Source organism: Pelophylax lessonae (assembly GCF_965119305.1).
Source record: "Pelophylax lessonae genome assembly, chromosome: 4".
NCBI classification, from domain to species: domain Eukaryota; kingdom Metazoa; phylum Chordata; class Amphibia; order Anura; family Ranidae; genus Pelophylax; species Pelophylax lessonae.
Window position 1 is genome coordinate 188,206,407 of NC_138771.1, and position 24,167 is coordinate 188,230,573.

The following is a 24,167-nucleotide window of genomic DNA, read 5'->3' on the forward strand; positions in this document are numbered from 1 at the left end:
TTTTTGCGATTCGGCACTGCGTTATTTTAACCGACAATTGCGTGATCATGCGACGCTGCACCCATATAAAATGGATGTCCTTTTTCCCCACAAATAGAGCTTTCTTTTGGTGGTATTTGATCACCTGTGCAATTTTTATTTTTTGCGCTATAAACAAAAAAAGAGCGACAATTCTGAAAAAAAATAATATTTTTACATTCTGCTATATAACATTCCCAATAAAAAAATGTAAAAATCTGACAAGATTTATGGTGTATGTTCGTGTTCTGTAAAATGTTACTTCACAGCACATTGTACTTCAATTATCCTTATGCTTTGTTGCCTTTTTTTCTTGAAAATACCAATAAAAAACTATTGAAAGTAAAAAATGTAAAAATCTAATTTTTTTTCATGATTTTAGGCCAATTTTAATTCTGCTACATATTTTTGGTAGAAAAAAAATCCCAATAAGCGTATTTTGATTGGTGTGCGCAAAAGTTATCGGGTCTACAAATTAGGGGAAAGATTTATGTAATTTCTATTTATTTTTACTAGTAATGGCAGTGATCAGTAATTTTTAGTGGGACTGCGACATTGCGGTGGACAGATCGGACCCCTAACTGACATTTTTTACATTTTTGGGGGGACCAGTGATATTACTACAGTAATCAGTGCTAAAAATATGCACTGTTACTGTACTAATGACACTGGCAGGGAAGGGGTTAACACAGGGGCGATCGAAGGGTTACGTGTATGCCTAGGGTTTTTTTTTCTAACTGTGGGGGGGATGGGCTTGTGGAATCAACACAGAGACCTGTGATCCTAAATAGGAGGATCACAGGCGCTCTGTGCTGATTCCTGAGAGAACAACGGTCTGCTGCGTTTACAACAGCAGACCGCTGTTCTCTCTCCACGGGGAGTGTTCGCGGGTGCCCGGTGGCAATTGCGGCCGCTGGCCCAGTCAATCAGCTTCCCTGCTGACTAATGGGGGCGCACGCCCTGCGGATGTCTTCCATGGATGTGATTCGCGCAGCCGAGCCAGCCTGCGGCGGGCGGTCGGCAATCGGTTAAATAAAACACAGAGTCATGTGCCCAAATTAACCCCAAACTACTGTAACCTGTACTAGCTGGAAAAAAACACAAACAAAATTTACAGCAATAACCTGACAACATGTTTCCTTAATAGCAAAGGATGACATGCACATAAAAAACTCATGATCCATGTGCCATTACCCAGGTCACCTTAATCAATCCTAATTACTGTACATTTCTCTTGATTGCCTAGAAATGTCCCATTTCTATACATAGTGTATTCCCAGGAAGGTAAAAGAGGATGTACGCAACATACAAATAAATTGGATAGAGCTACTTTTATTACCATCTCTTACAATATAATAACCGGAGTCTGAGTAGCCAAAATCAACATCACATCTCCTATTTCCTTTCTTCTTTCAGTGTTAGTGTCTAAAGTATGACGAAAGCCACAAATGTTCTTATTTTGGATGGAGTAGGAAACTGTGCTTTTTTTTTTTTTCATTTTCATCTGTGCTGCAGTGGGGATTTTTCTTTACTTCCTGTTCTGTAATCACAACAAGAAGTGAGAGAATATCTCTCTAAAGTGAGAGAAAATCTTAGTTATTTTCCTATTGCACCATAATCTTGGCAGTGCAGCAACACTTTAATGTAAAAACATTTTTTTTTTTGGGGTTCTTTATTTATTTATTTCTTTTTGGAAGTTTTACAAAACACAAGAAAATGATGACAAAATAATGTGGTCTTGTAGTATGAAAACTAAGGAGTATAGTGATACATTCCACTTTTGTAGAATTCACAGTCAGAGGTAATCTTGACATACTGGTATTAAGACGTACATGGTACTAATATCAGCATAGTGGTTAGCTGTATCGCATGGTACAGGAGGAGAAACCCAACCTACAGTTTGGATGACTCTTAACTGGTTAGTGCTATGTCTTACCCTTGTAGAACACTTATTAGTAAAATTTTTACAATTGTTAAAGTGCTTGTAACCCCCCCAAAAAATATCCAGTTCCTTTAGGGATTATCTATAGCACAGTACTTGTGCCATGTTATTTGTCCCTTCCTATGTTGTAATATACCTGGTTGATCCTGCCTGTTCCTGTATCCCCCTGTTTGCTGAGCCATAATACCGTGGTCAGTTTATGTGTCTCTGTCTGCCCACTCTCTGCTGTGAATCTCTCCCTTCTCCCCCTCCCTCCCTGCCAGTCGGCATGAAAGTGGCTCTCCTCCCCATCCCTCCCATTGCTATTCAGCTGCAATATGCATCAAAAATACATGTATCCCTTCTGGATTGTGCAGTTAGTAACTATAGTGTGTGTTTGTGTGTGTCTGTGTGTGTGTGTGTCTGTGTGTGTGTGTGTGTCTGTGTGTGTGTGTGTGTGTTGTTGTTTTTTTTTTTTTTTTTAATGAAAAGCGAAATACTTAATTTTGAGTCTCTGTGTCCATTATCCCTGTATAGAGACACATTGTGAGTTCTTTTTCGACCACTGAGACAGTAGGGTGGTAAGCGGTAGTCCATATTTTTAGATTGGTTTTCCTGCCAGCCAGGACATTTTTTTTTTGTTTCTGAGCTTTTAGAAACCTCCTAGAGAAGTCAGGGATAGTTGATTTTAAAGCTATTGTACTGTTTGATAAGCATATATAAATATTTTATTAATCATAGTCTGGAAACAGGTGCATTTAATAAAGTACTGTACATAAACACAGAAACAACTGGCATTGAAAATAGCCATTTGAAAGGCAGTAAAAACCCCCCCTCAAACTTCAATGCACAATAGACAGCACATAGTGCTGTTCACACTATCAAAAACGCCTTTCCATTCAAATCTATAGTAACGCTTCGCAAATGCTCTGGCAGGCTGTTGCGGGGCATTAAGATTAGCTTACTAATTGTAATAAGAATAGGCGTTTGTGGAGTAGTTTTAATGTGCCTTAACACTTGTCAAACACTTCAGAACTGCCCATAGGGTATTTGGGGAGTGTTTTTAACTCCTCATTAACGCTTGTAAAATGCCTGCCTGACGCCCATACTAAAGCTCATTAAAGCGAGTCTAATGCCCATGCTAACGCTATAGGAGCATTTGTTAAGCATTAGAAATTTAGTCAAGTGTGAACAAGTCCTAATGCTTTGCAGCTTGTCAGTAGATGTGTAGGCAGGATAGTTTTCATTTTTCAGCCTAATAATATACTGTATTCAGTGAGTACAGAAAACATTGGTTGATCTTGCCAAATATGCAGCGTGCTTGTCGTTACCTATGAGCTGAACTGAAGGCATGGAAAATGTTATCTTATTTGTGAATTACAAATCCCATTGTGCGTTTTGTAAGATGGCAAGAGGAATACATAGTTGAAGTCTAGCCTGGGTGGTGACCAAAGGAACAGGAAGTGTGTTATTCACAGGGTTTTCAAAGTGAAAATAAACTAAATAAAAAGAATAAAAAAGGATAACTATTTTGGACATCTAATCTAAGGCCTGGTAAGCTGCAATAAGACATACGTTTACATTGGTTTTGAAAAACTCCATATGCCTTCCTGTCCTCCTAAGTCCTTCCTGTCCACCTAAATTTGTCAAATAGGCCTGAAAAAAAGACAGATGCTCTATTTTATTTTAATAGTGAGGAGATAAGCCATTCATAGTACAGCACACCCCAAGTAAAGGGATCCAGTGGGTGGTGAAGCTGAGCTCCTATCTATTTGACAGATTGGCAGAGGAGGATGAGGGAGAGATGAGGGATAGACATATGGAGCGGCAAGTGCACTACAGCACCTTATGCACACCTTCCTTCATGTGGGTAAACCAGCAATAAAGTAAACCTGTTGAATTGTCCTATATGGGCCATGCACAGGTTCACTTTTAGCTCAGAAAGAGCACTTTAAAACTCCAGTGCAAGCCATTGAATTACTGCTTTTCATATACATTTACATATAAATTAGTTTCAAATTGAAACACGAATGGAGAAATGGAAAATCAATGTGGTCAAGGACATTATGCTTTCTTCTAATGTACTTTAAATTTGAGATAATTTTAGGTAAAGATAGTATGTGATTTACGATAGATATTGTGTATAGAGTGTGCTGTGCCTTAGTATTTTAACTCAAGGCTCAACATTTACAAGAGAGAAGGCCACAATCTAGCTACCAGAATGCTTTATACTGAGAATATCCCACTAGTTTTATTAAATGAGAAGACTCTGCATGGAAGAACATTCAACATATCAAATTAAACACAATAGATATTCCATATAGAGACCCAATAGATATCGTATGCAGAGTGTACTATACTTCGGTATCAGAGACTCGGCATGGAAGAATGTCAGATTAAACCCAACAGATTTTGTGTATAGAGATCTAATAGATGCTGTGTATAGAGTGTGCTTTACCTCGGTGAAATAGCCATAAGGCCCAACATATTTACAAGAGATAAGACCACAATATAGCAACTGGCATTCTTAATGCTCCGAACATCCCACTAGTTTTGTGAAGACTCTGCATGGGAAAATATTCAACATGCCAAATTAAACCCTTAAACATTTTATACATCTACTTTACTGTTTCAAATATAGAGTTTCTGATAATAACTCTATCCATTACTGGTGAACCGTAAAGCATTGTTTTACATTAAAAATGGTAATAGTAATTTACTTTTAGGTTCCCTGACTTCACCGTTTGTTCCACTGTATGGTATTATATGCAGTAGGTCTTTGTTATGTGCTACGTAATACTATAGGCTTTCCAATTAAAATTCTTTAATGTTTACACAATGTTTTATTTTAATTATCTAGTGGTAGTCGGTTAAATGAGTGCCCAAAATCAGCAATAAGAATCCCACTTAGATCAAAAGATCATAGAAGGGGGAGGGAGGTTTGGGACTTTATATGAAGCATAGGCCGGGATTAGCCAAATACTTCCATCCCTGTATATATTAACAAGAAGAACGAAGTGGGACTTTAAATGAGGCATATGTGGAACGGCTAGTAAAATGCAATATAGGACATTTATTGGTAAATTCATAAATATATACAAAATTGGATCAGATTAGTATATCCAATAGTAATATAGTAATATTGGTAAATAATGAAGATATACAAGTCGGTTAGTATAAAAGTCATCCTACATCATATAAAACACATGATACACAGTGATAAATAGTTGTATAAACCAGATGTAAAAAAACCCATAAGTGTAACAAAAATGCAAGAAATGTGCTTGATATGTTTAGTGCACACCATTCCACTTCTTCAAGAACAGGAGCATAGTACATAATGCGTATCTGTAAAAAAAAAATAAAAATAAAAAAAAAAAAAAAAATATATATATATATATATATATATATATATATATACACAGTGCTGTATCTTGGCCTAGGCCAACAAGGCCCAGGCCTAGGGCGGCACTTTGCAGGGGGGCAGCAAAAAAAAACAGCCTCCTCCCAGGTTCCCGCCTGAAAAGGGTCTCCGCCGCCTTGCACTACACTTTTAATATAGCGCCAGTCTTATGGGGTGAATTGGGCCAGAGGGCAGAGTCCAGGAGGCAAATTGGTCTGGCACCCCCATAAAGCAGTCAGTGAAGAGGCTGCACTGATGGGCAGTAATGAGGTGGCACTGATAAGGCTGCACAGATGGGCACTGATGAGGCTGAACGTATGGGAACTGATGAGACTACGCTGATGGGCACTGATAGACTTGGGGTCTGCAGTTCACAGATGACAGGGCGGGTCGTAAACGGTAAAGGGCATGGCCTTCACAGGAAGAGGTGGGTCATATGTAAATTAGGGGGTGCACAAGTTTAGTCAGGCCTAGGGCAGCACAAAACCTAAATACACCACTGTGTATATATATATATATATATATATATATATATATATATATATATGAGCCTTAAAAATATTCTGATTAACCAAACACTGAAGAAAAGGGAGAAGGAAAAGAGACTCCTGTCTTTTTGGCAATACATGCTACACTCAAGCAGACTTGCAAGTCTTTGGGAATAGGATCTGTAGAGGGATATTCCCTTTCCCCCTCTTTTCCTTCTCCCTTTTCTTTAGTGTTTGGTTAATTAGAATATTTTTGAGGCTCATATATATATACATTTTTACAGATACGCATTTTGTACTATGCTCCTGCTCTTGAAAAAGTGGAATGGTCTCCACGAAACATTTCAAGCACATTTGTTCCATTTTTGTTACACTTATGCATTTTTTTCCATCTGGTTTATACAACTATTTGTCACTGTGTATCATGTGTTTTATATGATGTAGGATGACTTGTATACTAATTGGCTTGCATGTCTTCATTATGTACCAATATTACCATACTAATCTGTTTCAATTTTGTATATATTTATGAATTTACTAATAAATGTCCTATATTGCACTGCTGTCCCACATGTGCCTCATTTAAAGTCCCACTCTTCTTGTTAATATATCAAAAGATTGTCGTTTTATTGGTAGCAGAACATGTTAAAGGGCTTTAACATGTTCTGCTACCAATAAAATGACAATTTTTTGATCTAAGTTGCATTCTTATTGCTGATTTTGGGTACTCCTTTAACCGACTACCACTAGAAGCTTCGTAAATGACCACTAGGCCATATCCTAGGTAGCAGCCCAGACCCCTTAACAAGGGTCCACTGCCAGTTGGGCTAGATTGATTGGGAGTTAATTTTCCCAAGTGACCCTCTCTCACCTACCACCCACCCACAGACTCTAAATCTAGTAGGTCAGTCCAGCGCAGCCATCAACTTAAAAAAAAAAAAAAATACTTATTTTAAATATGTATTTTTGCCGTTTTTACTGTTCTGACCTTGACTAGCTGCTAATGTTTCACAATGAGATAAAAAAGTAATTGATGTGAACCTGAAACATATATAACTGAATCAATAATAACCTGTAGCACATTATTGAGCTACAGTTTAAGTAGTTATATATGTTTTAGGTTTAAAATGTATTGCTTGTAGTTTAGCTCAAACCAGTTTTGGTCATTGAGCACCCTGAATAAAGTTTTGGGGGCAATTTAATCTAATTCCCCCACTTGTTGTAAGCTCTAGGCTGTTGTTATCCTCGTTTTCTATTTACATTTCTTCTTAAAACAGCGTTTCTATATGCACTCCTTTTGTGATCAGTAGGCATTCTGGAAATTCCATTTCACTTCTCTTGGTTGTTCTATCATGAAAATCAATAAGTGACAGAAAACCCAGGATATCTTTCTTAGACTACTTCTCTGCTCAGTCCCCTGAGATCTTAGAAATCAACTATTTGTCTACTATAGATAGCTAATGATGTAAGTAAGTTCTAATCCTAATTAAGCTGGAAATTTAAAATATGTTCATTGCATAGAGAATATGATTTTTCACACCCATTTCTGCACAATAAAGTATAACTAAAGGAATTATTTTTTTTTTTTTTTTTAGTTTTGGAAAGAGTGCAGAGGGATTAGAACACCTGTTCTTTTTTTTGTTTTTTGTTTTTTTTGCTGTCTGTGCCCCATAATGGAGATTCAGCCTCTCTATTTGTCCCATTTTCCATTATCATTAAAAGTAAAGGAAAATTAGAAATGTTGGGTTGTCCCCAGAAAAGAAATAGGGGTTCTGGTGACCTGGGGGGTCACCAAGGAATTCCCATAATTTGCAGGGATTTCCTTTCACTTCCTGTTTGACTATGGGACAGGAAGTGAAGGGGAATCTCCACAATAGGACACAGGTATATAAATATCTGATAGGGGTTATAACCCTCTCTTGCTCTATACAAATTTAAAACAAAGTGATGCCTATAGTTCTACATTAGGTAAAGTTTATTAATAAAACCCTATACATTGAATGTAACCAGGGGTACTTATGATAAAACATAGTATAGGAAGATGCATAGGCTCGGCTCCAGAAAGGTATGTCAAAGCTTCCAATGTGTTATGACCTGGGAAAGGGAGCTGACGAGTCTCTGTAACCCTTGGCTTTAAGTAGTCATTAATAATGCTGCACATGAATAGCATTAAATACAATATATTATATAATAACTTTTACCACTGTTTTAATAAATTCCCATTGGTTTTAACTGAACCTAATATGTTCAATATAGAAGTTGACTAATTATGAAAAGTAATACCATTGTGCAAAGATCTTTTAATCTGGAAAAAATCTAATCATAAAAGGGCATTTCACCCCATGGCTATATAAAATAAATTCTTCTACTAAGACCCTTCTCCCTCTGTTATACATTTCTGCAAATCACTAGCTGATAAATGGCAGTGCAGTCAAGTATAAATATAGGACTATTTGCACTGTATGTTATTTAGAGTGGCTGCACACCCACACATGATTACAGCGCATGAGTAACAGATTAAAAACCACTAGACATTCAACCTAATAAGCAAGGTGGAAATGCAACAATGCTGGGTCCCTTTTATAAAAGAGAGAGCTTTTTGCTTATTATTGTCTAGCTTTTCTCTTTAGCAGCCATGTGTGATAAATGTGTGTTTTGCACAATTATTTTCTGTGACACACACAGGGACAGTGGGATGAAATTAACATCCGGTAAAGTCGGACCATTTTTGTATAGATATAAAAAAACATTATAAATACCTTTCTTCTCTTTTTTTTAATAATGATCACATTCCCTCTGTTCTCAGCTGAATAAGAGCTGGGGGAGGAGAAGCAACAGCACACTGAGCTTCCCAGTGAATAGCTGTGCAGTGGAGGCGTGTCAGGACAAGTCTATTAATTGGAGGAGAGAACAACATAACTAGAGAACTGACCACGTTGTTCTCTACTGCTTAGTGTGGTCAATTTTTAATGGGAAAGCAGGGGGACTTGCAAGAACACCAGAAATTTCACATAAAGGAAGCAATACAAAGAGAACAGGATACTTTCTCATACAAGTACATGGTACAGCAGGCATATTTCTGGAATATGAAATGCTGGGGTAACAAACACTTTAAGTGTAACAAAGTAAAAAATTTTTCATACCCAAGCACAACTTCTTGCTGCCTGACTTGCAAAGGACCACCACAGAATTTACATTAATTGAGTCCAAGTCTAAATTCCATTAGAAGATCAGGGTGCTTTACAAAAAAGGAAGGCATGACCATTTTTTCTTTGGGATGACTCAATTTTGAGCTAGCGTGACACAGACCTGCCCCTATCTTGGTATCCCGGGAGGCACCTGTTCCATATGGCAGAACATTTAGCTATAACTATTGTGAACATTGCATCAGCCCAGTGCAGGATAGGCAGTATAAAGTAGTGTGTGTGCAAAAAAAGCATCATATTTACCATTTGCTAAGCAGGCTTTTAATATTTTGTCTCTGCTAAGTGACTTGACACCACACGTATCCGTATATATTAAAAAAAAAATATAACAGTTTTAGGAGTAATAATAATTCACATTATTATGACAAATATTATACATTTCTGCCCAATATATCTGTCTCTGGCAGCAAAAATGTAAAATACCTGCAGAAAAATGATAGAGCTGCACGAGCATGCTGAACTGACTGATTTCATATGATGGCTGCTTTTTGTCAAGTGTATTTTCTGCATGAGAAGATGAAAAGGTGAAAGCAGGACGGTGTCCCTGGAGAGTGTTTTAAAGAAAAGATACATAACAGAGAGTACCAACCTATTCATTCACATCAATATTGCTAAATATAGCAGGGCCCATGACACTTAGGGCTTGTGAAAAAATTTGACTACATTCACAGAGTAACAAATATGCCTTGTAAATGTGGCCATGGCTGGAACTGATCATGAAAACAAAGTGTTAGAACATTCTCAGATGTTTTCTTCGGATACATATGCATCTGTTACACCCCTTGGTATTATGATAAGACAGGATTTATATAGTGCCAACAGTTTGTGCAGCGCTTTGCAGAGTGAAGGCAATGATACGGTTACAATACAATTATAGTTAGAGTTCCCTTACAAAGAAGCAGATGTAAATAAAGGCAATGACACTTTTACATAGTGTTAGTAATGACATACCTGATAAATGTAAATTGATTACTTGGTTTGGATGTTTATATTTGTTAGTGTGGTGGGTCCCCAGTTCCTATTATATTGTTGTAGACCGTAGTAGAATTCCCTCCCAACATTGCTTATATGAGTTGTGGATTGAGTTCAAACATTTTGTTTTCCAAACTCAGTACCTAGTTTCACCAGTAGGTGGCATTCCACATGAAATGTGCAGTTATATCTTTGTCATAAGAGAACAGTAACAACTCGTTTTTTAGATTTATGATTGGGGGGCATTAAAAAAACCTGGTTTAGCCACGGCAAAGATTATTCCCCTTGTTGCATTTAGTGGGCAGTACCACTATTGAGGGCAACCCATTTAACAGGAAGGCATTGTAAATGCCCCACAACTGCATGCAATGGATGCTGTTGTGGCAAATTGGTCTAACATTTATAGGGTTAAAAAGGTGACGAGGAGGCTTCATATCACTATATTATCACCTGTTAAATGCCTCTAAAAATCAATCCGAACATAGATGATTTTTCAGAGGCACAGACGTTTAGACTAAATTAAGGTATCCTGAAGAAATAGGAGATTTCCAGTTTGTCTTTAATTGCAGGCACAGAATAAAAATATACTTTAGGGCTTGTGTATATGAGAACTGGAGATCAAAGTAACTGTAAGACTAGTTTGTTCTCTGCTTTTATTGTTTTTTTTCCTCTACAGTATAAAAGCTGCTGATAGAAAAGCTACAAGTGTTTGATTCAAATTGACAATGCTGATAGCAATGTCTCACATGTCTCCATCCCACTGTAGTGCAAGCAGGCACAGCCTACATGAGAGTGGCAATAGTGCCCTGAATTCAGGAGCAGTGCAGCATTGTTACCACTCTATAACAGGAAACTGCATTGGCAGGATCAACAGGTATTTGTGGGACTTTGCAAAGGGACCAATTCAAAACTGTAAGTGCAGATGTATTGCTCATTTTAAAAAAGTGTGAAGTTTGGGAATATATATATATATATATATATATATACAGTATATACTGTATCAGAATGTAAAAAAATATTTTTTTTTTTCAAAATTGTCGCTCTTTTTTTCAAAAATTAAAAATCGCACAGGTGACCAAATACCACCAAAAGAAAGCTCTATTTGTGGGGAAAAAAAGGACATAAATTTAATTTGGTTACAGTGTCGCATGACCGCGCAATTGTCCGTTAAAGTAACGCAGTGTCGAATCGCAAAATATAGCCTGGTCAGGAATGGGGTAAAATCTTCCGGTCTTAAAGCTGTTAAAAATACGCTCATTGAGGATTATCTTGTCAAAGACATGTAGCTAAATACATTTTGGCCTAAATATATGACAAAAATTGAATATATTGGATATTTTTTAACTGTCAAAATAGAAAATGTCAATTTTTTTCGCAAAATGTTCGCTCTTTTTTTATTAATATCGCAAAAAATTAAAAGCACAGAGGTGATCAAATACCACCTAAAGGAAGCTCTTTTTGTGGGAAAAAAAGGACGTAAATTTCGTTTGGGTACAGGGTTGCATGACCGCGCAATTGTCAGTTAAAGTCGCACAGTGCCGAGTTGCAAAAAGTGGGCTGGACGTAAAGCAGGAAAATCCTCCGGTGGTAAAGTGGTTAAAGCAACGTTAAAGAAACTTTATAACTGTTAGGGCCAACCCTCTGTAGAGGTTTTCTTGCTCTGGTACAACAACTTAAGCACCAGCAGATTCAGAGTGATGGCCAATGGGCAGGTAACCCTTTACACGCACACACACGCGCACACATACACGCACTGTTCACAGCATCCACTGTAACACTCACTTGTACAACATTAATATAACAGAGTTTTAAAACCATAGTAGTCCTCACAGAGGCAAAGTTCCTTATCTATTTAGTTAATTAAAAGAGAAGAAAAACAATGAAGGGAATGCTTACAGAAAATAAATTAAAAAGATATTACAAAACTGGCAATAAGCTACAGTAAAACTAAAAGATTAGAAGTTAAAGCAGTATTAAACCCGAAACCAAAAACGTATTATATTGCAGCTTACCATTCATTAGATGTGGTGGCTGCCTCAGTTTTCGTTTGTTTGGCCCCCCTGTTTTCACCCAGTGATCTGGACAGTAGCACAACTCCTGTATTAATGAGATACAACTCTGGATGAAAAAGCACAGGAAGCACAGCAGACAGCAGGTTTGTCAGGGTAGTGTTAAATGTATTAACAGATTTAGATGCATTAACAAATTTGAAGCCAAATCTCAGCTCATATTTTATAATTAGTTATAGCAAACAGATTTTTTTTTTCCTTTTGGGATAAAGGTTTTGCATGAATAAATAAAGGCTGATCATTTTAATAACCCCTGCCTGAATTAAGTGGTATGTCCCATCCATGTAAACTGATGAATACTGCTGGAGAGCTTTTGCTTTTGAAAAACAACAGACTTACTTGCTTGATCACCAAATGAAAATAGAAAGCCTGAAAAAAGGAAACAATTACAGCCACTACATCTAAGAATTAGTAAGTTACAATATAATACATTTTAGAGATGTTACAGCGGTGAAGTCTACAAGCTTTGATAGTGAATGGATTTGGGGCGGAAAGAACAGGTCAAAGTCTAGGATTACACCTAGTACCCTGACGCGAGGGGGGGGGGGTGATAGCGGCATTAGTAATCTTGATGGAAAGGTCATGGAGGGGGGCACAGGCAGGGGGGAATCTTAAAAGCTCAGTTTCAGGGGGATTAGTTTAAAATGATTGTAAAGTCTTGTTTTTTTTTTTTTATTAAAGTAACAAACATGTTCTATTCACCACCTCTGTTGCAGTGGGTTTGCACAGTGCAGCCCAGATCCTCCTCTTCTCGGGTCCCTCTTTGGCTTTTACTACTCATGACTGCCTATTGAAAAATGTATTAGTAGTTTACAGACAGCTAGAGGTTAGGGGTCAATATGCTTCTGGAATCTAACACTGCTAAAATTATTTTTATTACCTTTTGAGAGATTGTACTTCTAAACACTGAGAAAGATCAAAATGTTTTCTTATCATTAACTTCTTAATTCAGTTTTTAAATATTACTAAACAAGTAAAAGTAATTTTAATTAAGCTTAACACTTTTGAAATTTAATTGCTGTTTATACCTTAATGACCAGAATATCCTTCACTGTTTTGCCCAATGGTAGTTTAACTAGGAATATGTTTTAACAGCATTGTGTATTAAAGTATATTCTATGTTTTTGGACAGATTTCTAAAAGCAAAATACACTGGAAATCCAATAGAAAAAACAAGAAGTGATAATTTTCTATAGTTTTTTTTGGATCTAATGACTTCAAAAATGATTTAAGTATAAGCATACTGGATATGTGCACTTGACTTGACTTTAATGCATCTTCTGATTGTTTCAAATTTTGCAGTTACATAGGGTCTGCCTTTGATATATATGTTGCAGTGTCCCAAGGTAACCAGATTCTGGATCAGACTTTTCTGTTTAATTAGGTCAGTAAGGGGGGGGGGGGGGGTAAACATTCCCAGATCACCTGAAGTCATTCTCCTCCAAAAACTAGATAACAAAATCCCTAATAATGCTAAAAGACCAATTTCTTACATAATCATAGCAGCAAGAATTGCAATTGTAAGATGTTAGGACCAGTCAAAGGTGGAATTAAATTTTGTGAAACAACAATCAAAACAGATTATGATCAATAATAAACCCTTCAAAATAATCAAACCAAGTTCAAAAAATCACAAGGCCTTTGGATTTAATATATATCAGTGGACTTGTGAGGCTTAGGTAACACCTCTTCTACTGATTCTAGTAACTTTGCGTTTTTTACTACTTTTAACTTCTCTTCTGTTCTCCACTTTCCCCTTCAACTCTTTTTCTTTTTATACATTATGTGCAGCAATGATGAATGATAGGCCATTAGCTTATCACTATGCCTAACTATCTTTTATGCCGGTTAAGCTGACAAAAGTAAAGTAAATTAAAATTGGCTAATGCATCAATAATGTTGTTGACAACACTGCAATTAATATTTTTTTGCATCTGTTCATTGTAACCAAACAAACACCTTATTAATTATGTTTGCACCTCTCTTTATATTGTATTTTTACATTCCTTGCTATATTTGTACACCACGGGTGCCTGTAAGATTGTAATCTTCCTCCCACCAGGAACTTTTTTTTTAATTGAATAGAAAGACTGAAAGTTAAATGTTTGTGGGAGTGTGCAGATTCTGGATATTCTAGTACCAATAACAGGTTATGTTGTAAAATAGGAGTACAAGTGCATAAGCCTGCACAGACAGGCAGAAGAAGGGTACGTATGCTCTCCAGCTCCTTTCAACATGGAACTTCATCAAACACAGGGCATAAAGTCTTGTGTAAAGATTGTTCACCTTGAAACAAATACAATGCAGACATCGCAAATATGGTAAAGACCAGCTAGATGGTCAAAGTCTCTTACAAACTGCACAAATGCTTGGGCTACCAACAGGTCTTCTGCAGAGCCATTAATGGCGTTGATCTGTGAACCCCCAGGGCAGCTTTACTGGTAGCATATGGCAAGGCTGACAAACCAAGATGGTGCAGAGTCACATTTGAGTTCACAGGAAAGGTAATTATAATTATAGGCTATTGTGACGGGAGTCACTTTGGGCGGGGGGGCTTGTGGATCCCAGATTACCTTAGTGAGGTCAGAAACTCCTTGTCCCACTTCCCTGGCCCCTCCTATGTGTAAGTCACCCTGTGTCTATTAGGGCACAGGGTGACCGAGAACCCCAGTCGGGTCTGTATTAACCAGACTCACAGTACAACCACATTAGACTCAGCATTTCGTGTTATCCTGGGTTCTATATGTGTGGTTTGTATTGAATGAATGAAGGGGCTCTTTCACTTAGGACAGTAATATTATTGACACATTGGTTTGACCTTTTCCGGTTGCTTGTAGGTGTTTATCTCATAGACCATTGCTAGATAGTTTGAGGTGGGGTGGGGTTTGTTATTGTTAAGTGCCCATATCCCATTGTTCTATTGTTTCAGTCTGCCTTGGGATCAACCTATTATGGGATGTATATGTGTATGTGAATTAGCTGCTAGAGGGGATTGGGGATTGTCCCAGGGTGTATATCTCCTTGTGCCTGTGTTTGAATAAACAGTCCTATGCTTCTTACCACCCTACACTCGTGTCTCAACAATAGACTGGGTGGGCTGATGGATCTTGGATCATGCTGGTATCAGGCAAGGGAAGCTTATACAGCGGACATAATCTTCTTGAGTAACGGGGTCCATCACAGCTATATTTTAATAACTGATGTAAAGTACCGAAAACAGTACAGAAACAATGCCAAGATCAGGCAGACAGTGCTCAGGCAATAAATCTCCGTTTGAAATAGACGCTAATCCAAGATAAGCAGGATGCTCACAAAGCAGGTTTCCAAGCTATAATGGGCGGTTTATCTTGGGAGTGGCCCTTTTAAAGACTAAATAGCCAACAGTGAGTTGAGTTTCTTTGTTAGCACAACTGCATAACAATATGTGCTGCTGCAAATACATAGTGCAGATGCATGTTCAAATACTTGTAGGAAGCAGCCAAAGTGGCTATGGAAAGCTACAGCTGCAAAATGTTTCCTCCCTTGAGGAGAGGACTATTGATTAGGAGAAAACACCCTGTGAAAATCCATGATGAAACATTTTAATGAACTTAATGGGTGAGAAACCTTTACCTCACTTTGGAACCCAACCTTTTCCATCACATTATATAATTAATATTGTTACTTGCTTTTCTAGAGGCAAGGTTTCATTGGTGGTACATTTATTTGACTCAGTTGTATTCAGCATTGTGCTCTTTATGCTTCAAGCAGAAAAGTGTTCTCCAACTCACCCTGATTCCTAATCTAATTCCTAAGCTGACCCTATCAAATAACCTTCCCTATATTTAAACACTTAAAGGAAACCGGTCATGGGCCATTACCAACCATTCCACTACTAGTTACCTGATGTACTGTATTTATTCACTATTTTAATTACTAATTCAAAACAAGTATGCAGGAAGTATCTGAATTTTCTGATCCACATACATTATCTAGGTTGGTGGCTCTGAAATAGGCTGTCTTTTATCTGTCTTATTTCAATTTTAACTTTAAACTTAACTAAGCTACCAATAATAAACATTAACATTAACATCAGAACTTCCCTCCTAAATAAATAGGCTTCCATTGCAGAGCTCTCCTTTTCAAAATACTAGCGTTCAATACTGTTTGAGTCACTGACCCAGAACATATATCATATATGCATACGAAGAGTTGTGGCTTGCTGCAAACCAAATAAATAGCATTGTCAGAAGGTAGACAGCTGTGGCAGCCGTCAACCTATATATTTTCAATTTTTTTTTAATTTAAAGTTAAATTAAACCCTCAGCATTTTTTTTGAGTTAAACACATTAAGCACAATTAAATAAACTCACCCCAGTAAACTAATTGTTTAAATTCTTACCTCAGCACCTGCTGTTTTCAACATCCAATGCTTATGGCTCCTGCTCTCTCAGTGCTGCTTCATTGAACTTGTGGTCATCACAGAAATGAGTTAACAGAGGACAGTTCTGTTTTAAACCAGTCTGTGATTTTCAAAAAGAGAAGTACAGGGAAGTACTTTGCCATCCTAGGCTATTGGGGCTGTGTGATTCTACTGAATCACACAGTATAGAAAGACACTGGTCCTGTCTCTGCATGCAGGGGGGACTCCATTGGACTCTGCAAGAGAAAGGAGCCATCCTGAAACAGGAAACATTGGCAGTGGTCATTAAACCAGCCTAAACTAGAACATAGACAATGATTATAAAATAAAGAAGCTAAATACTAAGTAAATGATTTAATAATTTCCTTAACTACTTGCCGACCAGCCACTATAGTTATATGGCTGCAGGTCGGCTCTGTTCTGCGAAACTACGTACCTGTACAGCGCTCCGTGAGACAGCTAGTGGGGGGGGGAATGGGAATCCAATCAATGGGTCCAACTGATGCCTACCAGGCACCTGAGATTGCTCCCCATGGAGACAGAACAGCGGGCTGCCGATTTAAACATGCCAGACCGCTGTTCTGTCAGTGATGAACACAGGGATCCTGAGTTTCTCCTATTTAGAAACACAGGTATCTGTGTTCATCCAGCAAGTCCATCCCCCACACAATTAGAAAGCACCCCATAGGGACACATTTAACTATTTTATTGCCCCCGGTGTTAACCCCTTTCCTGCCAGTGTCATTAGTACAGTAACAATAAACCATAGAGAAAATTCCCCTGGAAATTGGGACTTAATGTACCTAACGAGTATACTGGAGTATTATAAAAAAAACATCTCTTATTTGTATTGCAAAGATAAAAACATATACACCAAATATGCACACCATGGAACAATATACATGGAATGTACAGAAATTGCGTTGCACCAATACATGTATCTGAAGAATTGTACGAATTAACGACAAGATTACCCAACGCTTTTCAAAGCTTGCATAGCTTCTTCTTCAGGGATACAAAGTGTGTTATGAATGCAAACATAATAATCAATAAAAGTACATAATCAAAATATAATGGTCAACAAGGTAGTACTCCAGAAAGGCTTACATAGTTTGTATTGAGGATGGATTCCGCATTTACATGTATAGTATAAAAACAATGTCTCACAACATCCGCCAATCAAGCTTGAACAAAGTATCTGATATATACAGATATATACAGATACTTTGTTCAAGCTTTATTGGCGGATGTTCTGAGACATTGTTTTTATACTATACATATAAATGCGGAATCCATCATCAATACAACTATGTAAGTCTTTCTGGATTACTGCATTGTTGAACATTTTATTTTGATTATTTATTTTTATTGATTTTTATGTTTGCATTCATAGAGAATTAACGCACTTTGTACCGCTGAAGAAGAAGCTATGCAAGCTTTGAAACACGTTGGGTAACCTTCTCGTTAATTTGTACATCTCTTCAGATACATGTATTGGTGCAACGTAATTTCTGTACATTCCATGTATATTGTTCCATAGTGTGCATATTTGGTGTATATGTTTTTATCTTTGCAATACAAATACAAGAGGGTTTTTATAATACTCCAGTATACTCATTGACTGCCTATAAATTCCCAATTTCCAGGGGAATTTTCTCTATAGTTTATATCAACACAGGGATGTGCCACATCTTTAGAAAATGATCACCGCAATCGCTTTTTTTTTAGTACAGTAACAGTGCATATTTTTAGCACTGATTACTTCAGTAATGTCACTGGTCCCCTCAAAAGTGTCAAAAATATTAGGTGTCCGATCTGTCTGCCGCAATGTCATAGCCCCGCTAAAAATCACTGATCGCCGCCATTACTAGTAAAAAATAAATAAATAAATAGGAATGACATAAATATTTCCCCTAGTTTGTAGATGTGAAAACTTTTGCACACACCAATCAATATACACTTACTGAAATTTTTTTTACCAAAAATATGTAGTAGAATACATATTGGCCTAAAATGATGAAAAATTAGATTATTATATTTTTTTTTTATTGGGAATGTTTTATAGCAGAAATAAAAAAAAAATATTTTTTTTTTCAGAATTGTCACTCTTTTTGTGTTTGTAGCGCAAAAAATAAAAATTGTACAGTTGATCAAATACCACCAAAAGAAAGCTCTATTTGTGGGGAAAAAAAGGACATCAATTTTATTTTGGTTCAGCGTCGCACGACCCCACAATTGTCAATTGAAGTAATGCAGTGCCGTATGGCAAAAAATGGCCTGGTCATTAAGGGGGTAAAACCTTCCGGTCCAGGTTTAAATAAACTAAGAGTTTAATATCACTTTATTAAAACTTACAATCATAATAGAAAGCCAGAAATAGTTGCTATCTTTGTAAAAAGTAGTAGTAGCATATACAATATAAAGAGGGTTGCCTCCCATAACCACAACAGCTTAAAGCGGAGTTCCACCCATTTTTAATAGGTTGGAATACATAGATCTTTGTAATCCCCTTTAAAATGGCTTTTACCAATGGAAACTTTTTTTTTTTTTTTTTGCTAGTAAATACCTTAATTTTGGCTTTATTCCTCCTCTCCTCACTTCCTGGTCCGATCGGCGATGACGTCATTCGGCGATCCGCAGTGTCTGCTGGGATGTATTCTACTTGCAGTAGCTGTATCTGTACTGAGCCGTGCCTGCCCCGCCTCCGCCCCGCCTCCTCTCATTGAATTGCATTGTATGAATGTATTAAGGCCGTTCTCTGCCCAGCCTCCGCCCCGCCTCCTCTCATTGAATTGCATTGTATGAATGTATTAAGGCTGTTCTCTGCCCAGCCTCCGCCCCGCCTCCTCTCAATACAACTCAATGAGAGGAGGCGGGGCGGAGGCTGGGCAGAGAACAGCCTTAATACATTCATACAATGCAATTCAATGAGAGGAGGCGGGCGGAGGCTGGGCAGAGAACGGCCTTAATACATTCATACAATGCAATTCAATGAGAGGAGGCGGGGCGGAGGCGGGGCAGGCACGGCTCAGTACAGATACAGCTACTGCAAGTAGAATACATCCCAGCAGACACTGCGGATCGCCGAATGACGTCATCGCCGATCGGACCAGGAAGTGAGGAGAGGAGGAATAAAGCCAAAATTAAGGTATTTACTAGCAAAAAAAAAAAAAAAAAAGTTTCCATTGGTAAAAGCCATTTTAAAGGGGATTACAAAGATCTAAAGTTCCAAAAATGGGTGGAACTCCACTTTAAGATGATATGTGTTTAAGGTCAAGATGAATTAATCTGAAAAGAGTTGTGTTAGCAATCTGCTTTATTATGAAGCCTGGGAGTTATTACACTGCGTATGTTTTTTGTTTATACATCCACTTATTCAATCACTGGGAAGGCTTTGCAGTGCATTAGAAATGGCTTACATCCAAATTAGTACTAAACAGCAAATCATAGAAGTGAAGTACTTAACAACAGCATGCACAAATGAGGTAGCAGGTAGGAAGCGGTTCCTGTAAATGTGCTATAAATAAAGCAGAGATGGCTTCATAAGAATGACTGCCGTAGTCGTGAATAATTTTAATAGCACACCTTGTAAACACTGACACCTGACTAGGATTTCTATAGAATATTTTTGCCTGTGTAAATAACTAATGTACAATCCTTTTAATAGCAAATAACTTTTGACTCTTTTGATAGTAATATTGTGCTGAGAAAAAAGCAAAAGATAAAATTAGGAAAAATGGTTGGAGAAGTTTTTACAAAAAGAGGTGCACACCGAAATGTCAGCAAGGACACTGCTATCTAGTGCAATTGTTTTCTAACTTATAGAATGTTAAAATGTCCACCTAAAACTGATAATTAGTATATTTCTTTATGGTGGTAGGATAAATTATGATGACAGGTTTTTAGAGCTTGTGAGGATTTCGCTGATGGGGGAGTTCAGACTCCATGTAGGACCACCTTATCTTACCATAGAGTAGTGATGGTGAACCTTGGCACCCCTGATGTTTTGGAACTACAAACTACATTTCCCATGATGCTCACCTACACAGCAGAGTGCATGAACATCATGGGAAATGTAGTTCCAAAACATCTGAGTTGCCAAGGTTCACCATCACTGCCATAGAGTCTCTTTCTTTCTGGTAAAGCAGGAGGAGTTTTTTTCTTCCTACTGCATTCTCCATTTTGTAAAATAAAGTAAAACTCTAAGGCCTCTTTCACACGGTCCCCATTCCGTTGCGGACCGTGCTCTGCTCAGCGGGGATCGATCCGCCGATCCCCGCTGAGCCGGCGGATGACAGCTCCGTCTCCGCACACAGTGTGGAGAGGGAGGTGTCAGAGCCCCGCTGCTCTCTATGGGGAATCGGATGAGAGCCTTTCCGCTCTCATCCAATCCCATCCGATCCAGTCCCCTGGAAGGATGGAAAATAGGGTTTCCATCCATCTGGATTTAATGGACAGGATCGGATGCGGATGGCAGCAGGTGTCAGCGGACATGTCACCGCTGACATCCGCTGCTCCATAGGGCTGAATTGAGCATCCGATCAGATCCACCTAAAAAACTGACAGGCAGATCTGATCGGAATGCCCGTGTGAAAGAGGCCTAAGGCCCTCTAAGACTTAATTGGAAGCTCCATGCAGGTGTATGGGCTGGTGGATGTACATCCATCTACCTCCAAGTCCATCCAGGTCCAGAAAAAATGAAAGAAACTGAATACTTTTCCATCTTTCCAGAACTAAACATGATGGATCAAAGGGTAGCCTGATGTAAACAGACACAAGTCCATTTGCATTCAGGAGCCCATAGATCCAACATTGGTTTACCACAGTCCGCTGCCAAATTGTGGACAAAAAAATAAACAGGCTCAGATGTCACAAAAGTGACATCCATTCTGTTCAGCTCTAATTCAGCAGGGGATCTATGAGCAGGAGACAAGTGGAGCGCACCTATGTGAAAGGATCCTACAAAAATGATAAACAGGTTAGAAGACTGGCATTATCTAAACAATATTAAAATATCGTTTTGCGTTTGCTGACCTTAAAAGGGTATTGATTGTCTTTTAGATTGGTGTGAATGCAGACATCCTAATGTAAATAATATTTGCAGTGTGTGCTAATAATATAAGGGCCTCATGCACATTCGGGCACTTCTAAATGCTTTTCTCCTGGCAGGAGAAAAGCAGCTGCAAAAACATTCCTAAGCCATTTGTTTTCAAGAGTGTTTGGGCGCATCAAGGGCTTGGATGTTTATTAATTTCATTGGTCAACATATTAATTTATTCTGGTCATTAAAATTAAAAAATACCCAAGCGCTAAAAGAGCCTAGCGCAAACAGTGTTTAGACGCAATTAGTCAGCAATTTTTACGCTCAAATTGCTTCTCTCCAAAATGCAAACGTGATGAGGTTTTTTTTTTTCTGTCTCTGAACTCCCCTTGTTCTTAACTCTAAACTGTAAATGCCTATAGTGTACATGGACACTATACCATGGAGGGGAGTTTAGAGGCAGAAAAAAATAAATGCTCAAACACCTGTAAAAACAGCCTTTCTAAGCTCAAGTGTACATGACATGAGGCTTTAAAATGAATGAATTTCTGTTTAGCATCTTTGATTTTACATGTACTTAAAAGCATACTTTTTTTCTGTTTCAATTTTTTTTTTTTATTGAATTTCAAGTAAAAGTACAACCATAGGTTGATGTGACCATGCTATTATAGATTAAAATGCATTCTTAACTAATGTTTACATTGTTAGAAAAATGCCAGAAGTATAGTTATCAGACCAATGCAAAATACATTGCAGTCAACAGAGAATGTTGAAAAAAAGTTTGGTAACCTAAAAGGAAGACATGCATTTAGGAACTACTGATAATATTGATTATAACTTCTAGGAGAACTTGACCAACAAGTGGAGTATGGGGGATAGCCAGTATGCCTATTTTGTTTCATAATGCATGGGTACAATTATGCTTAGATTGACTAAAAAGTACACTCTCTAGGAAGCCTATATTATGTGTAACATCTTGAAATTATTCAGCAGTGGTTGTAACCCTTGAACTGCAGATGAAAGGAATCTAGAATTCTATGTTTAAAACAGCTCTATAAAATGTGACACTCCGCTCTGGATTTGGTATTTAAAGGGAACACAACTTTACCTTATTAGTTATTGCAAAGTGAATATTCACTTTAGTTAGATGAACTGCCCTTAGTCTTTTATCAAATCAATCCAATACTATACAATAATTTTCACCTGAAGGCAAATATCTGACTGCTACATGTTATGTGTTACATGCTTCTTGGCCTCCATAACTCTGCTCTTTCCTGGGTCTTCTCCTATCTATCTCTTCTCACCTTCAGTGTCATTTATTCTCTATCTCCTCTGCTCCTCTTCCTATTGGAGTACCCCAATTCTCTCTCCTTGGGCCTTCACCTCATCCCTGGGCCAGTTAATAACCTCCCATGGCTTCCATTACCGTACGTCTAAGCCAACAACACCCAAATTAACTGTATCTCCCTACTCCCCAGCTCACCTCCTTAATCTCCTCATGTATCACAAATCCCTGGGCCAGTTCATAACCTCCCATGGCTTCCAATACCATATGTCTAAGCCAACAATACCCAAATTAACGTTATCTCCTTACTCCCCAGCTCACCTCCTTAATCTCCTCATGTATCACAAATTTACTGAGTGACATACCAGTATGGATGCCACACCATTTCCTCAAACTCAATCTGTGTAAAACTAAACTTGTATTATTTCCTGCTCCCCAATCGGTGTAAGGTGTAATCCTGGACTCTGACCTAAACCTTCATAACTTTTCTATAATTTGGCCCTTTCTAACTAATGACACGACAAAAAAATTGTATTCACTCCCTGGTTATCTCCATCCTTAACTACTGAAACTCCCTCCTCGCTGGCCCACCTTTTTCATAGGCTATCCCCCTTCAGTCTAATATAAAATGCTACTGCTAGAATCATTGCTAACAAATTTGTGGCTTCTAACCCTCTCTTTCAATCCCTTCACTAGCTTCCACTAGCCCAACGTATACAATTAACACAACATACAAAGCCATCCACAACACTGCCCTTAGCTACATCACCAACCTCATCTCAAGATATTGCTCAAATTATCCGCCCCCCTCCTCCCAAGACTTATTGCTCTCTAGTTCCTTTGTCATCTCCTCCCATGCTCGCCTTCAGGACTTCTCCAGAACCTCTCTCATTCTTTGGATCTCCTTACCCTGGTATGTCCAGTTAGCTTTTACCCTATCTGACTTTAGGTGCTCCCTGAAAATTAATTAATTCAGAAAAGCTTAACCCATTTCCACCTAAAAAATGTACTTCAGTCATCTTCATCAGATCATCCCCCACAGCTATTGCCTTTTGTATCACCCTCACCTCCCTTGATATTGTAAACTCCGTGAGCAGGGCCTTCCTAATCCTTCTGTATTGAGCTGTATTGTAATTGTACTGTCTCCCTTATATTGTAAATTGCTACTCTGTGCAGTGCAAACTGTTGTTGCTATATAAATCCTGTACATTAATTATAATATAATTATGTTAGCAGTTATATCTTTGGACATCACTCAAGGTTCAAGGTTTAAAATGTATAGTATCTAAACATCATCAAATATACTATATTGCAGCTTACTAATCCTTATATGTGATGACCCCATTATTTTTCCTTTTTTCA

The 24,167-nt window shown here is 37.9% G+C and overlaps 1 protein-coding gene across 9 annotated transcripts in view; it reads left to right on the top strand.

Annotated features, from left to right (window-relative positions):
* Positions 1–24,167, top strand: part of MAGI2 (membrane associated guanylate kinase, WW and PDZ domain containing 2) — a 1,130,869-nt gene that overhangs the window by 333,740 nt on the left and 772,962 nt on the right. The window lies entirely within an intron of this gene.